Genomic DNA, 17503 nt, shown 5'->3' with positions numbered 1-17503 from the left:
GGAGCTGCCCCCTGGTGGTCAGTGCCCTCCCACAGACAACCTCCCATGGTCCCTCCCCGCAGCCGGCTGGCCCGGATCAGCTCCGATTGCCAGCCAGGCCTAGGGACCCCACCCATGTACGAATTTGTGCACAAGGACCTCTAGTATATATGTATAGAATGATGAGATTTGAGAGGGCAAGAAGCATGTATTACTCATATGTCAATCCACAGCATTTAGGACTTCATCAATTCACAACAGTCCTTTGCAAAGGCTTTCTGAATAAACTCTACAGTTATTTCATCATTTCTCTAAAAGCTAGATTAGCTCTAAGATAAAAACTAATATAAAAATGTGCATAATTAACCAAGGAACTTTAAGTTGTATATATTTTGCTTGAATTTTCCAAGTGCAATTTTATTATTAATCTTTAATAAAAAGTTTTTTTTTTCTCTAAGTACAAAGAGAATTACATTGCACATGATGATGTATTTGTGAGGTTGAGAGGATTAGCTCTTTAATATTTCCTACTTAAGGCTATTTGTATTTTGAATATATACATGTTTAAAATAGTGTCAATAGCTGCATAATGTGACAAATTTCTTTTTTTAATATACATTTGCTAAAGTTGCATAAATCAGAGCTGTATAAATTAAGATATAAAACAAATAAAAATAAGTACTTTAATCATCTCCTAATAATTAAATATTTGCAAAAGTATTTGCTGATTATTTCAATATGGAATACTGTAATTCTTGAATATTTGCCTACTGCTTATGTAGAAATGAAGAGACAGCATATCTCTAAAGGAAAAACCTATAATTATATTTTTTTGCTAAGTGTAACTGAGTGAGTTTTGTCTAAGTTTCTTTTGCTTTATCCATGAAGTTAATTAAATGCTATCTAAATACTTTTTCTATCTGAAAATTTCATTTTATCTCAAATGAACCACTTCTAATATCATATCTGCTTGTTGAAATAAAGGCAGACAATCAAACTAAAGGCTAGATTATAATAAAGACGCTGACTAATTTATCTGTCTCTTGTGGGACGTTATTAATGTTTTCCTAAGTTCTGGAGGTTGAACTTAGGTTATCATCATTTATATATAGTTTCCCAGTCCTATACTTGGAGATTTATTCATTCGGTTTTTATTTATCCAACAAATACTTATTGAGCATATACATTATATCAGGAACTTTTAAGGTGTTTGGGGGTACAACAGTGAATAAAACAAAGATACCTGCTGTCCTGGAGATTACATTCTACTTTGGTGATACAGTGAACATATATATACTAGAGGCCCAGTGCATGAATTTGTGCACCAGTGGGGTCCCTCAGCCTGGCCTGTGGGATTGGGCTGAAACCAGCTCTCTGACATCCCCTGAGGAGTCCCAGATTGCGAGAGGGCGCAGGCCAGGCCAAGGGACCCCACCAGTGCATGATCAGGGCTGGGGAGGGACATGGGAGGTTGGCCAGCTGGGGAGGAACCGCAGGAGGGCTCCAGTGCATGTCCGGCTCATCTCGCTCAGTCTCAACTGGCCAGACCCCAGTAGCAAGCTAACCTACCCATTGGAGTGTCTGCCCCCTGGTGGTAAGTGCACGTTATAGCGAGCGGTTGAGCGACCTTAGCATATTATTATTAGCATATTATGCTTTGATTGGTTGAACAGCCAACTAGTGGACTGGACACTTAGCATATAAGGCTTATTTAAAAAAAATCTTTATTTTTCAGATTATTACTGTTGTTCCTCTTTTTTTCCCCTCATAGCTCCCCTCCACCGAGTTCCCACCCCACCCCATGCCCTTATCCCCCCCCCCACACTGTCTTCATCCATAAGTGTACGCTTTTTGTCCAGTCTCTTCCCGTACCCCCCACACCCCTTTCCCCCGAGGATTGTCAGTCCACTCACTTTCTATGCCCCTGATTCTATTATATTCACCAGATTATTCTGTTCATCAGATTTTTTATTCACTTGATTTTTAGATTCACTTGTTGATAGATATGTATTTGTTGTTCATAATTTTTATCCTTACCTTTTTCTTCTTCTTCCTCTTCTTAAAGAATACCTTTCAGCATTTCATATAATACTGGTTTGGCAGTGTTGAACTCCTTTAGCTTTTTCTTATCTGTGAAGCTCTTTATCTGACCTTCAATTCTGAATGATAGCTTTGCTGGGTAGAGTAATCTTGGTTGTAGGTTCTTGCTATTCATCACTTTGAATATTTCTTGCCACTCCCGTCTGGCCTGCATAGTTTCTGTTGAGAAATCAGCTGACAGTCGTATGGGTGCTCCCTTGTAGGTAACTAACTGTTTTTCTCTTGCTGCTTTTAATATTCTCTCTTTGTCTTTTGCTCTTGGCATTTTAATTATGATGTGTCTTGGTGTGGTCCTCTTTGGATTCCTTTTGTTTGAGGTTCTGTGCACCTCCTGGACTTGTAAGTCTATTTCTTTCACCAGGTGGGGGAAGTTTTTTGTCATTATTTCTTCAAATATGTTTTCAGTATCTTGCTCTCTCTCTTCTTCTGGCACCCCTATAATTCAGATATTGGTACGCTTGAAGTTGTCCCAGAGGCTCCTTACACTATCTTCATATTTTTGGATTCTTTTTTCTTTTTGCTTTTCTGGTTGGGTGTTTTTTGCTTCTTTGTATTTCAAATCTTTGACTTGATCCTTGCGATCCTCTAGTCTGATATAGGATCTCTGTATATTATTTTTTATTTCAGTCAGTGTATGCTTAATTTCTAGTTGGTCCTTTTTCATATCCTTGAGGGTATCACTAAATTTATCGGCCTTTTCTAGAAAATTCTTGAAAAACCTTATAACCGTGGTTTTGAACTCTATATACAGTCGTTTGCTTTCCTCCATTTCTTTCATTTGTGACCTGTTTCTTTGTCTCCACATCTTGGCTGCTTCCCTGAGTTGACAGAGTGGCTTTGTGTGCTAGGTGTCCTATAGGGCCCAGTGGCTCAGCCTCCCCAGTTACCTGAGGTGGACACTCGTGGTGAGCCCCTTTGTGGACTGTGTGCACAACCTTGTTGTAGTTAAGTGTTGATTGTTGTTGGTATCACTGGGAGGAATTGACCTCCAGGCCAATTGGCTGTGAGGATCAGCTGTGTCTACACTGGGAGAACTTCTGTGCTGGAGACACTCTATGAGGCAAGACTTGCTTCAGTGGGGCTTTGCTGCTCACGGAGTCTGCCCCCTGAGTTTGTCCCTTATGGATCTGAGGAGTTGTAATCTGGATGGTCCTACTCTGACCCCTGGGTACACTGGCTCTTGGATCTCCAAGGAGGTGCTAATTTAGCCTCTGCCTGAGGCCACCCAGCAGGAGCTACAGAGAGATCTGCAGATTCCTTTTCTTTGTTTGGGTTTTGGAGGTGCCCAGATGAGGCCCAGCTATGAAGCAATGCAAGTTGCTGTGGGGCCTTGGCCCTTCTTTTGGATGTTCTGGGTCTTATTGACTCAGTTGTAGTTTGTTAGGTAAGTTTAGAATTCAAAGGACCAGGCCATTCATATGCAAAAGCCTCTGCGCACAGCTTGGATGGAGCGGAGTCTCAAGGCACAGCAAACAGCAATGGTTTCCCGTCAGCCCTGCCCTAATAGGCCCCCATGTCTCAGTGTCCTGTGGTAATCGCTGCAAGCACCTCTGAGAGAAAGCTGCTCTCAAGTTCCACCCGCTTCCAGACAGTCCAGTTTCTCCCCGTATGAGTCTGGGTCCCCAGAGTCTCGCCCAGAACTGGAGTTCAGAGCAGTCAGGAGCTTGTGTCTCCCTTGGGCTTGAAAAAGCCATCCGCGTACTCAGTTGCCAGCCCCCTCTGCACATGTGCCTCCGTACCTCTGCCTTCCCCACCTCCTCTGAGTCTCAGTGTGCTTTTCTCTTTCCTTCTAGTTGTAGAATTTCCACTCAGCCAGTCTTCCTGTGGTTCTGGATGATGTCTGTTTTGTCTTTTAGTTGTAGTTTTGAAGTTGTTGTGCAAGGCGGCAAGTTCAGGTGTTTACCTATGCCGCCATCTTGGTTTCTCACATATAAGTCTTTGATTATATAGGATATATAAACTATATTGTAGGTGACAAGGATTGTGAATTTAAAAAATGTGTAGCAAAGAAAGGGAATATTGTGAGTGTTGGGGTGGAAAATGTGGCAGGTTGCAAATTAAAAAATGTGTAGCCTTAATTAAGAAGCTGAGATTAGAGCAATATTTAAAGAATTGAAAAAGTTAGCCATGCTAATACATAGGGAAGAGAACTCTAAGCAGAAGAAACTTCTAGAGCCAAATTGGAAAAGCTGGGATGTGTTTAGAATGCTTAAGGAAGTATAAGGAAACAGTGTGGCTGGATCACAATAAATAAGGAGAGAAGGGTGAGATACATTGGAAATCAAAGGTGAGTTTGCTGGTGAAGAAGCATTGTAGGTCATTGAAGGACTTTGGATTTTACTCTGAGTGAAATGGGTAGCCAGTGGGATTTTGAGCCAATTTTAGGAGAATAACAGTATTCTTTGCCTTTTAATATATTTTGTTTATTAATTTCAGAGAGGAAGGGAGAGGGAGAGAAAGAGATAGAAACATCAGTGTTGAGAATTATTGATCAGCTACCTCTGCACACCCCCTACTAGGTATTGAACAAACGGGGAAAATGGGTAAAGAAAAATGAACAGAGTCTCCGAGAAATGTGGGAGACCATTGAGCATGCCAACATACACATAATGGGAGTACTAGAAGAAGAGAGTAGAAAGAAAAAGGAGAAAAAATAATTGAACAAATAATGGCTGAAATAATTGTGGTTTAAAGTGGGATCTTTCAGTGCAATTGTGTTGTAATTTTACAGCCACATTCAGTTAGGTGGGTCTGGTTATGGAATGGGGAAAGAGCTTGGCTCAGCCAAGCAAGCAGGGCAAAGTGAGGGGGGAAAGAAGGTACAAGAGCAATTATGATAAACTATGGAATTAAAACTGGGTAAGGAAAGAAGGAAGAGGGTACTGAAGGGTAGAAACAGGTGTTGTGTCAGTGAATTGGATGTCTTCATGTGCCAAATAGATTTGAAATGTTCCTCAGTGAAAGGTACTTATTACACTTTGTTACATCACATGATCACAGTTGTGTGCACATGTTGCAGTTATTGGTAATGACAAGGTCTGAGATTTCACTTTAGAGGGAATGACTGAGGTGGATAGATACCCTTGAGATGGGAAGCATTTAAGGAACTAAAAAATACAGGGTATTGGAAAAACCATGTATTCATATGTAGAAATTGCTTCAACTAAGTCAGGCATTCTTTTTTTTTTTTTTAATTTTTATTTATTTATTTATTTATTTTAAGTGTTTGAAGTATTACAAATAGTAGTACATATGGCTCTTTTTTTTCCCCCCATTGACCTCCCCCCAGCCTCCCCTTCCCCCAGTACATGCCTTTACCTGCCCCCCCAGTGTCTTTTATCCATTGGTTATGCTTATATGCATGTGTACAAGTCCTTCAGTTGATCTCTTACAGCCCACCCCCCCAAAACCTCCTCTGCCTTCCCACTGTAGTTTGACAGTCTGTTCAATGCTTCTTTGCTTCTGTATCTATTTTTTCCCCTTTTCTTTCCTTTAAAAAATCTTGCCTCTGCAAACTAGAAATAAGTCAGGCATTCTAATGGGCAGAGTAGGAGTGAACCAGGAACTAAAATTTTTGAGAAATACATAGGGATGATCCTGGGTGTGAGTAGCTGATAGCAATAATGTATTTATTTTCCAGTATGTGACTATGGAGTCCTATAGGGTAGGTATGCCTTTAAATTAGATAAATTAATCTTCTCCTTTAGGATATGTGATTAAAAGTTGACTTCTTCAACTAGAATGGTAATTGTCAGTGCAAAATATAATGTGGTCTCTTTGGCTTGAACCATGGAGAGCTGGCAACTGTGTTTAGTTTCATTCCTCTTGGTTTAAATTTCCCCATAACTCTGGGCATGTTTTTCTTAGTTATACCTTATACTATATTTCCTGTGCGAGTTTAATCGATCTTTTAGAATCTATTTTTACCTTAAATTCTTATTTCCATCCTGAATTGTTTTACTGATGAATTAGCCAAAGTTCTTAACAGTGTACAGTAAACTATACTTTATCTGGCTTAAGGGATAAAACTATCTCACAGATTCATTAGTAAGGTTACAAAACACAAGACCCTAAGCTGAGCTTCTGGGAACCACCCCACATTGAGTAGACAATGGTCTGTCACAGTTACGGCTGCTTCTAGATGATTGACAAGCTACAGAATCAGATGCTGCCATCACAGCTAATGTGTCAAAAACCAGTCAGGAAACTGCTTAATCTATATGCTGGAGAGCTGCTTCTGCCCAGAAAAAGAGTGGTGTTTGTTGTTGTTGTTGTGGTTTTTCCTTTTACTTTGTCAAATGTTTCAGTTCTGAGTGGAGATCTTCGACAAGGATATCTGATTGGTGAAACCTAAATTATATTTGAATCGCTGGAGGAAAGGGACTCAGGGATTATACTTTTGTTTTCCAGCCCCTGAAAGCTAGAAAGTTGTCAGGATGGGTGTTAAGAGTATTAAACTCCGGGATCCAGTATCAACCAGGTGTATGATTTTGGCTTCTGATATAATTTGAAATGTAGTAAGAGGATTAAATACACTAACTAGATTTGATCAGGACAAAGACTTTACATAATTCACCAAATTCTTGCTGTGCTAAATCCTAGCATCTTCCTAAGAGAGTTTTAAAATGAAAATCTTTGAAGATTTCAGAAATTAAAACTCTGGTCTTACCCAACTTGAAAGGGCTAGTGAGAATTATTTTATCATGATCACTCACATCACCCATAGTATTTGATTGGTTAATTAACCACCCCATCTCATTCCCTCATGATTCTGAACCTATTTGGAAATATATAACAGAAATTAGAATGAGCAGAAATCATCTGTCTTATTATAGTTGCAAAGCTGGATTGGAAAAATATAGCTTGGACTGCAAATAAAATCTTCTTTTCTTTTTCTTTCTCCCGCCTTAGAAGCTGCTAATATTAATAATAGAGCAGTTGAATAACCGAAAACTTGACTGCACAAGGCATAGCCTGTTCTCTTTAGTTTATTGTATGGAAAATGCATGATGGGAGATAAAGTGCATAGGGCTCACAGGCAGGGAATTTCCAAAACAAAAATCCAAGAGTGGTAGATAGACGAAGAAAGGGAAGCCCAAGAGCAAGGAAATTAGGATATTAACCTTCCCAATTAAAGAGAAAGAGAAAATAGGTATCAAACTTTTTAGAATTTTATCAGATTCTTTCTACCAAAGAAACTAATGAACGATAATGAGATTAGAGCAACTTTTACCCTAAAAATGTTCATGAGGCATTTTAAAGGCTTGACAGAAACTTTGGAGAGGGAGAGGATGACTTACCATGCTTCCATCATCACCACTAGCCCCTCATCATGATCAGGATCATCATCATCATCATCATCATCATAATTACCATCACTATGAACCACCAACATTGTCATTTCAAACATTTGTGGAGGATCTAATATATATATATACCATTTTTCATGTCACTTAAAATCCAAATTATTTTAAAAATAAAAACTGAGGAGAATTTAGAATTAATGTCCATCGAGATGATATATTGTTGAGAGGAATAGAGTTTGGGGTAGGGATGGTGGGAAGAAATAATGTCTAAGAACTGAGGCATCTGGAATAATTAAAGAAGACATGGAGTTAAGTCATATTTGGACCTTAGAAGAAATATTGATACAGGGATTCAGAGTGTAGTCCTACTGCAGAGATGAGGGATAAGACAAATCATTATTTGCCTAATTAAAGAATCTGTGTATATCCAGTTTAGAATTTCACAAGTCTCTCAAAGAAATGTGATTGATCTTTCAAAAAAAATAATTCCTAATTACCTAATTATGACTGTAACACTAAACAACTAATCTTATTAAAGTCCTCTTTTTAGAATCCAATATTCTTTATACCACAGTGTTCTTCCAAAAAAAAAAATAGTTCATCAATCTGTTTACTACAAATTTCAAAAGGAATGTTTTTTTGAAATGAACAAGTCATTCTGTTTTTGTGTTCTCCTGACTTGGATCTACCATCATCCAAAACCCTTACTTGCTTCCTTGTATTTTGAGAACTAAGTAGCATATTGGGAGTTTCAGTTGGATACTGTATGGTGTCTTGTAATTCTGGGAAGTTTTGAGGACAAAGAGGAGATTATTTGAAGAATAATAATCATAATAAATAAAAAAGGAAAACAAATAATCTCATGTTTTCAGTCATTTCTTCCAAGTGAATACTGATTTTCATGCAGCCAATTCATTTTTTATTTTACTTCTTCTCGCCCTCTCCCTAACCCCACCCCCCAAAAAATAACTTTATATTTTACCTTAATAAAGAAAGTACTTCTGATTTATTCTGCCGATTAGTCATACAGTTGATGCATTTTATTAGAAAACCTTTCAAATATGAAGATGTTCTGCTCCTCAAATATTTTTAAATAAACCACAGAGTTAATGGAGATAAAAGTTTGAATCATTGGGAAGGAAGAATAAAATAACTTTCATCTTAGCTCTGAGCAGCAAATAAGAACAAGCTGACTGCTGTTATTTTAATAAGTCTATGCATTTTTAAATGGATTTTCTTAAATGCCCATTTAATGTTTTAAAATCACTGGTGTTTTTATGAAAAAATGAAAAGTAATTTTCAAAGGCACTTACGAGGTCTATTCTTATCTCATTAAATACAATGGAGTTGCATGCTTTACACCTACCTCCCAAGGACAAAGGGGATTCAATTTTTAAATAAGAACCCACAGATGCCATTGCTCTGTGCACTATTTCCTTTTTCTTTTATTTTTTCTATTTAGGCGCCTGGGTTTTGTATGAACCCAGGATGAAGAGAAAGAAAATAAATCCATGCCAACAAATACATAGTTACAGCAAAATTAGCTTAGATCATCACTGATCATTTTATTTTTATATTAGAATTTATCACAAAAACAGCATGAGTTAACTCATCTCAGAACTGAATTCTCAGTAGGTTAGCATGAAAATGTATCAGCAGAGAAATAGTTAGTGATTGTGCAAATGAACCTAGAATCTTAAAACAATGGCAGATTTCTTTCTCTATTGTATTTTTTCTTATTCTATTTGCCTTTTATTTATACCTAACATATACATATTTTTTTTCCTGTTTGCTACCACAATTAGAGTCTTGTGTCTTACACATAATGTGATGATTTACACTACCAGCATCATCATTACTATTATTGTAATTAATTCTAACCACAAGATCAATAAAGGTATGTTACCTATACGGATATTATTCTGCAATTGTTATATTTTAAAATTTTTAATCCATATTTTAACTACTAGCTTTAGTTTTTAGTTGTTAACACTTATTCAGTAAACATTAAGAAATGAGGTACTGAGACATCATTTTAACCTTCTCCTTTAATATTTAACAGTGGCCTAGTAGTACATAGTAAATGCTCAAGAATAATTTTTGAATCACAGAATTTTAAATATACAAAAAATTTAGTAATCTAAGTATTTAGGGGAAAGGAATGAAACTGAAATAAAGAAAGGTTACATAATTTGATCAGTTGCTGAATGTGATAAGTCTGAAATTATAAGTCAGTGATGTCCTGACTCATTCAGTCAAGTTTTTATTAGAAAAGTGATGGCATGTTGGAAGGAGGTCTGTCATGGTATTCTGCTGGACACAGAGCTGGGCATGAAAGTTTAACACATCATTCTCAACTACAGATGTAAAAGATACAAAATTAAAGAAATATAAAATTATATGTATGAAACAGTTAGAGATTATAGCCAAGTGATGTTATATCTTCATCTATTTCTCTATTAGTAAGCTCACAAAGGAACTTTAAAACAAATTTCAAAAATGAAACTCTTCTTATCCTTCTGCTTTTATTCTTTATAGAAAATATGATGGATGATATTTTCTTAAGAATCATCAATTAAAATATAATAATTCAATTTGTACCCCAGAAGCTCAGTTGTATATAGTAAAGACCTCAGGTGATGGCTATAACATACTATAATAGTCAAGATAAAAATCAAATAATCAAGTTTCAGCCTTATTTTTCTTATAATTATAATTAAAACTGAAGTCTTGTGCACGAAATTTATGCTGGGGGGGGGGAGGGTGTCCCTCAGCCCGGCCTGTGCCCTCTCGTAATCCGGGACCCCTTTGGTAGGGTCCCTAGGCCTGGCTGGCAATCAGAGCCTATTGGGGCTTTTCCCAGCCACCAGCAGCTGGCCCTGCCCCGCTGCTGCCAAAGCTTGTTATCTGTGTGGTGCTGCCCTCCCTCCCCTGCCACCAGTTACTCTTTCTGCTGGCGACAGGCATGGGGTATGATCGCTTGACTGGCCTGGGCCTCCCTCTGCAGGGCGATCGCTGGCCAGCCCTGCATACCCACCACAGCATCGCTGGCCGGTGACCTAGACCTCCCTCTCTGGGGCGATCAATTGCAGGGCCCCAGATCAATCACCCCACAGAGGGAGGCCCTGCCCACCCACCGCAGCACTGCCAGCTGAGTGGCCTGAGCCTCCCTCTGTGGCTGCCAGCCAGGTGGCCTGGGCCTCCATCTGCTGGGTGATCGATTGTGGGGCTCCATGATCAATCGTCCAGCTGAGGAAGGCCCTACCCACCAGGCCTGGGCTCTGTGATCTATGGCTGTGCTTTGCAGAGGGAGGCCCCTCCCACCTACAGCAGCACCTCCAGCTGGGTGGGCGGAGACTCCCTCTCTGTGATAGATGGCTGCACAGAGGGTGGCCTGGACCTCCCTCTTTGGGGCGATTGCGGAGCCCTCACCGCCCTCCCCCCCACCATCGATTGCCCTGCTGGCCAGTGGCCTGGGCCTCCCTCATTGGGGCGATTGATCATGGATCCCCCCCATCGATTGCCCCGCAAAAGGTGGCCTGGGCCTCCCTGTGCAGGGCGATCATGGGATGATGGCAGGCCCCCCAACCAATCACATTCCACCTACCTTAGCTGGCCTGGCACCAGTGCATGTCACAGTTTGGTTGTCCAGAAGGTGGTACAGGTGGTGGTTCTGCTGTTCGGTTGTTTGGTTGATTTGCATATTACACTTTTATTATTATAGATAATGATAATAATAATATATCTGGAAAGCTTATTGTGGAATTCTGTATAACATATAATGTTTTATTAATGGTGTATAAAATGATATATGATATACAGTCTATAGTATATTAAATTATGTATATCTATATATATATATATATATAGAAGGCTAATATGCTATGTCTTTCCCTCCATCCAAGTAATGTTGTCACGTAGCAATGCCCAGCTTCCTCCCCAGTGATGACTAGCTTCCTTGCAGTTTCTGCAGCTCAGGAACTCCACTTGCTTAATAGCCAACACTTTACACTGTAACCAAAAGTGAAGCATTTCCCCATGCCTCATCTCATTTGATCCTCACAGAAGTTCTGGAATAGATAGATAGGAGACTCAGTGGAATTCTATTATCTTTTCACTATAGGCCCGGTGCACAGAATTCATGCATGGGGGGGGTTGTCCCTCAGCCCAGCCTGCACCCTCTCCAATCTGGGACCCCTCCAGGGATGTCCAATTGCCTGTTTAGGCCCGGACCCACTGGCAGTCGGACATCCCTTTCACAATCCAGGACTGCTGGCTCCCAACTGCTCACCTGCCTGCCTTCCTGATTGCCCCTAACCGCTTCTGCCTGCCAGCCTGATCACCCCCTAACCACTCTCCTGCCAGCCTGATTGATGCCTAACTGCTCCCCTGCCAGCCTGTTTTCCCCTAACTGCCCTCCCCTGCAGGCCTGGTCAGCCCTAACTGCCCTCCCAGGCAGGCATGGTCCCCCCCCCCCTCAACTGCTCTCCCCTACAGGCCTGGCTCCCCCCCAACTGCCCTTCCCTGCAGGCCCGGTCACCCCCAACTTCCCTCCTCTGCCAGCCTGGTCACCCCTAACTGCCCTCTCCTGCAGGCTTGATCGCCCACAACTGCCCTCCCTTGCTGGCCATCTTGTGGCGGCCATCTGTTGTCCACATGGGGGCAGGATCTTTGACCACATAGAGGAAGCCATCTTGTGTGTTGGAGTGATGGTCAATTTGCATATTACTCTTTTATTAGATAGGATAGAGGCCTGTGTATGGGTGGGGGCCAGCTGGTTTGCCCTGAAGGGTGTCCCGGATCAGGGTTAGGGTTTCCTTGGGGCGTGGGGCGGTCTGGGCGAGGGGCCTGTGGTGGTTTGCAGGCCGGCCACACCCCCTGGCAACCCAAGCAGAGGCCCTGGTATCTGGGGTTTATTTATCTTCTACAATTGAAACTTTGTAGCCTGGAGTGAAGCCAAGCCTTCTGCTCGCTCTGTGGTGGCAGCCATTTCTGTTTGGATTTATGTATCTTCTATAATTGAAACTTTGTAGCCTTAAGCGGAGGCCTGGGCCGACCAGGGTGTAGGGAAAGCTTGGCTTCCTCCATCGCCGGGGGCAACCCTAGCCTCCTGCTCTTTCCAGCTCCCTGGCTGCCGCCATTTCTGTTTGGATTTATGTATCTTCTATCATTGAAACTTTGTAGCCTAGGCCGGCAAGGGCAGGCGGAAAGCTTGGCTTCTTCCATTGCCGAGGAAACCCAAGCCTCCCTCCTGCTCTCTGTGGCCGTAGCCATCTTGGTTGGGTTTATTTGCATATTCGCTCCTGATTGGCTGGTGGGCGTGGCTTGTGGGTGTGGCTTTGTTGGTGTAGCAGAGTTATGGTTAATTTGCATATTACTCTTTTATTAGATAGGATTAGCTGGGAAATGGAGATTTAGAAAGCTTAGAAACTTGACCCGACTGAAAAGAAGTAAGAAATGGTGGACCTTGAAAATGACTTCAGGTTTTCTCATTGCACAGAATATAGTCAAACACTACTGCGATTAAATATTTTACCCTGTTCTCCCTGCGTGATCTACAATAATAATCTGCTTTGTGTTGATATCTACTGCTATGTTGCTGCCAATAACCTGAAAGAGAAGTTGGGGTGCTTCCCCGGGCTAGAAAAAGTTTAGCTAAATAAGAAAGTAGGTCTAATTAAGTTAATTTGTTCTATATTTATAAAAGGCTAAGTTGACTCGTGCATTTGCGAAACATATAAAGCTCTCTCTGGCTCCAATTGTATACATGTGTTTCCATCTGTCATTGTCCATTGTGAATTTGGTTGACCCTTCTATTATAGAGAAAGGGTGAATAGTGATATTAAAATATTTCTTCTAATTAATTTCCTTTTAATGTCCATGAATTCATGTACCAGGACACTAGCATTATTATAAATAAAGTATATTATATTATATTTTATTATATTAACTGTGTTCAAAATTGAGATTTGACTAAACTGTGATCAGATGTTAGATATTTATAGTAATCTTTTGATACCAACCTATCAAACTCTCCAGAGGAATTTGAACAAAAAGAGGTTGGAGAACAGTGTCAGTATGAAAATATTAAAAGTCAGCCAAAATGGAAAGAGGCTTCCTGCATGCCTGCATTAAGCCTACATAAGCATCTCTCCAGGAGGCCAGTGCATCCTTTGACAATATATTTGTGTGTTTTTTATTCTTTAAAGTATTACAAATAGTAGTACATATGTCTCCTTTTTTCCCCATTGACCTCCCCCTGGCCTCCCCTAACCCACCGCACATGCCCTTACCACCCCCCGCCAGTGTCTTGTATCCATTGGTTAGGCTTATATGCATGCATAAAGGTCCTTCGGTTGATCTCTTACCCCCTCCCCACCACCACCATCCCCTGTTTTCCTGCTGTAGTTTGACAGTATTTTTGATGCTTCTTTCCCTCTGTATCTATTTTTGTTCATCATATCTAATAAAAGAGTAATATGCAAATTTACCATCACTCCACTACACCCACAAGCCAAGCCCAAAAGCCACGCCCACCAGCCAATCTGGGAATATGCAAGTAAACCCAACCAAGATGGCTACAGCCAGAGAGCAGGAGGGAGGCTTGAGTTTCCCCGGCAATGGAGGAAGCCAAGCTTTCCGCCTGCCCTTGCCAGCCTAGGCCTCCACTCAAGGCTACAAAGTCTCAATGATAGAAAATACATAAATCGAAATAGAAATGGCGGCAGCCATGGAGCTGGAAAGAGCAGGAGGCTAGGGTTGCCCCGGCGATAGAGAAAGCCAAGCTTTCCCTACACCCTAGCCAGCCCAGGCCTCAGCTTAAGGCTACGAAGTTTCATTTATAGAAGATACATAAATCCCAAAAGAAATGGCTGCCACCACGGAGCAAGCAGAAGGCTTGGCTCTGCTCCAGGCTACAAAGTTTCAATTGTAGAAGATAAATAAATCCCAGATACCAGGGCCTCTGCTTGAATCACCAGCGGGCGTGGCCAGCTTACAAACCACCACAGGCCCCCCGCCCAGGCTGCCCCACGCCCCAAGGGAACCCCCACCCTGATCTGGGACACCCTTCAGGGCAAACCAGCTGGCCCCAACCCATGCACCAGGCCTCTATCTAATAAAAGAGTAATATGCATATTGACCATCACTCCAACACACAAGATGGCTGCCCCCATGTGGTCAAAGATCCTGCCCCCATGTGGACACCAGATGGCCACCACAAGATGGCCAGCAAGGGAGGGCAGTTGGGAGAGACCAGGCCTGCAAGGGAGGGCAGTTGTGGGCGATCAGGCCAGCAGGGGAGGGAAGTTGGGAGGGACCAGGCCTGCAGGGAAAGGCGGTTTGGAGGGACCCAGGCCTGCAGGGGAGGGCAGTTAGGGGTGACCAGGCCTGCAGGGGAGAGCAGTTGGGGGAAAACAGACTGGCAGGGGAGCAGTTAGGCATCAATCAGGAGTCAGGGGAGTGGTTAGGGGGTGATCAGGCTGGCAGGCAGAAGCCATTTGGGGCAATCAGGAAGGTAGGCAGGCAAGTAGTTGGGAGTCAGCAGTCCTGGATTGTGAGAGGGATGTCTGACTGCCCATTTAGGCCCAATCCCACTGGGCCTAAATGGGCAGTCAGACATCCCTCGAGGGGTCCCAGATTGGAGAGGGTGCAGGATGGGCTAAGGGACAGCCCCCCCCCCCCCCCCGTGCACGAATTTCATGCACCGGGCCTCTAGTCAGTTTATAATGTTCTTTATATTACACAAATAAGTGAGATCACGTGATATTTATTGTTCACTGACTGGCTTATTTCGCATAGCATAATGCTCTTTACTTCCATCCATGATGTTGCAAATGGTAAGAATTCCTTCTTTTTTACAACAGTGTAGTATTCCATTGTGTAGATGTACCACAGTTTTCTAATCTACTCATCTGCTGATGGGCACTTAGGCTGTTTCCAAATCTTAGCTATGGTGAATTGTGCTGCTATGAACATAGGGGTGCATATATTCTTTCTGACTGGTGTTTCTAGTTTCTTGGGATATATTCCTAGAAGTAGGATTACTGGGTCAAATGGGAGATCCATTTTTAGTTTTTTGAGGAAACTCCATACTGTTCTCCACAGTGGCTGCACCAGTCTGCATTCCCACCAGCAGTGCACAAGGGTTCCTTTTTCTCTGCATCCTTGCCAACACTTGTCGTTTGTTGATTTGTTGATGATAGCCATTCTGACAGGTGTGAGCTGGTACCGCATTGTTGTTTTGATTTGCATCTCTCAGATAATTAGTGACTTTGAGCAGGTTTTCATATGTCTCTTGGCCTTTAGTATGTCCTCTTTTGAAAAGTATCTCTTTAGGTCCATTGCCCATTTTTTGATTGGGTTGTTTATCTCCCTTTTGTTAAGTTGTATGAGTTCCCTGTAAATGTTGGAGATTAAACCCTTATTGGAGATAACATTGGCAAATATGTTCTCCCTTGCAGTGGGCTTTCTTTTTGTTTTATTGTTTCTTTTGCTGTGCAGAAACTTTTTATTTTGATGTCGTCCCATTTATTTTCTTCTTAGATTCCATTGCCTTAGGAGCTGTATTGGTAAAGATATTGCTACAACAAGTGTCTGCTATTTTGCTGCCTATGGCTTCTAGGATTTTTATGGTTTCCCATCTTCTGTTTAAGTCCTTTATCCATTTTGAGTTTATTTTTTTGTATGGTGTAATTTGGTGGTCTAGTTTCTTTTCTTTTTTTTTCTTTTTTTTTTTTTTTTTTTGCATGTATCTGTCCAATTTTCTCAACACCATTTTTTGAAGAGACTATCTTGACTCCATTGTATGCTCTTGCCTCCTTTGTCAAATATTAATTGTGCATAATGGCTTGGGTCGGTTTCTGGGTTCTCTGTTCTGTTCCACTGGTCTATATGTCTGTTCTTGTGCCAGTACCAGGCAGTTTTAAGAAAAGTGGCTTTGTAGTATAGCTTGATATCTTGTATTGTGATCCCTCCAACATTGTTCTTCTTTCTCAAGATTGCTGCAGCTATTCGGTGTCTTTTTTTATTCCAGATGAATTTTTGGATATTTTGTTCTAGGTTTTTGAAGTATGCTGTTGGTATTTTAGTGGGGATTGCATTGAATTTATAGATTGCTATGGATAGTATGGACATTTTAATGAACATGGTATATTCTTCCATTTGTATATGTCTTCCTCTGTCTCTTTTTTCAGCATCCTGAAATTTTCTGAGTACAGGTCCTTTATCTCCTTGGTTAAATTTATTCCTATGTATCTTAATTTTTTTGTTGAAATGATAAATCAGAATGCTTTTTTAGTTTCTATTTCTGTGAGTTCATTATTGGTATATAGAAAAGCCATAGACTTCTGGGTGTTAATTTTGTGTCCTGCTACATTGCTGAATTCATATATTAAGTCTAGCAGGTTTTTGATGGAGTCTTTGGGGTTTTCTATGTACAATATCATGTCATCTTCAAATAATGACAGTTTTACTTCTTTTCCAATTTGGATACCTTTTATTTCTTCTTCTTGTCTGATCACAATGGCTAGTATTTCCAGTACCATATTGAACAGGAGTGGTGAGAGTGAGCATCCCTGTCTTGTTCCTGTTCTTAAGGGAAATGGTTTTAATTTTTGCCCATTGAGTATGATGTTGGCTGTGGATTTTTCATATATGGCTATTATTATTTTGAGGTATGATCCTTCTATTTCCACCTTGCTGAGAGTTTTTATCAAGAAAGGGTGTTGTATTTTGTCAAATGCCTTTTCTGCATCAATGGATATGACTATATGGTTTTTATCTCTCAGTTTGTTTATGTGGTATCACGTCTATAGATTTGCGGATATTGTACCATCCTTACATCCCCAGAATAAATCCCACTTCATCATGGTGTATGACCTTTCTCATATAATGCTGGATTCTATTTGCTAGAATTTTATTGAGGATTTTGGCATCTATGTTCATGAGGGATATTGGCCTGTAATTCCCTTTCTTTGTATTGTTTTTTCTGGTTTTGGGATTAGGGTAATGCTGGCTTCATAGAAAGAGCTTAGAAGTGTTCCTTCCTCTTAAATTTTTTGAAATATTTTAAGGAAGATAGGTTTTATTTCTTCTTTGAATGTTTGATAAAACTCCCC

General features: G+C 40.9%; 1 protein-coding gene and 1 pseudogene across 2 annotated transcripts in view; one reads left to right on the top strand and one right to left on the bottom strand.

The window, feature by feature from the left end:
• Window positions 1-7474, bottom strand: part of LOC308243267 (aldehyde dehydrogenase family 3 member A2-like) — a 28597-nt pseudogene extending 21123 nt beyond the window's left edge. The window contains exon 1 of the transcript in view: window positions 7380-7474. The product of the transcript in view is annotated as an aldehyde dehydrogenase family 3 member A2-like (transcript). The remainder of the gene's footprint in view (window positions 1-7379) is intronic.
• Window positions 1-17503, top strand: part of GPC5 (glypican 5) — a 1409835-nt gene that overhangs the window by 591057 nt on the left and 801275 nt on the right. The gene's annotated exons all lie outside the window — the stretch shown is intronic.

This window comes from Plecotus auritus, assembly GCF_963455305.1.
Source record: "Plecotus auritus genome assembly, chromosome: 3".
NCBI classification, from domain to species: Eukaryota; Metazoa; Chordata; class Mammalia; order Chiroptera; family Vespertilionidae; genus Plecotus; species Plecotus auritus.
Note: the sequence above shows the minus strand (reverse complement) of the source record. Positions and strands in the feature narration are given on the sequence as shown.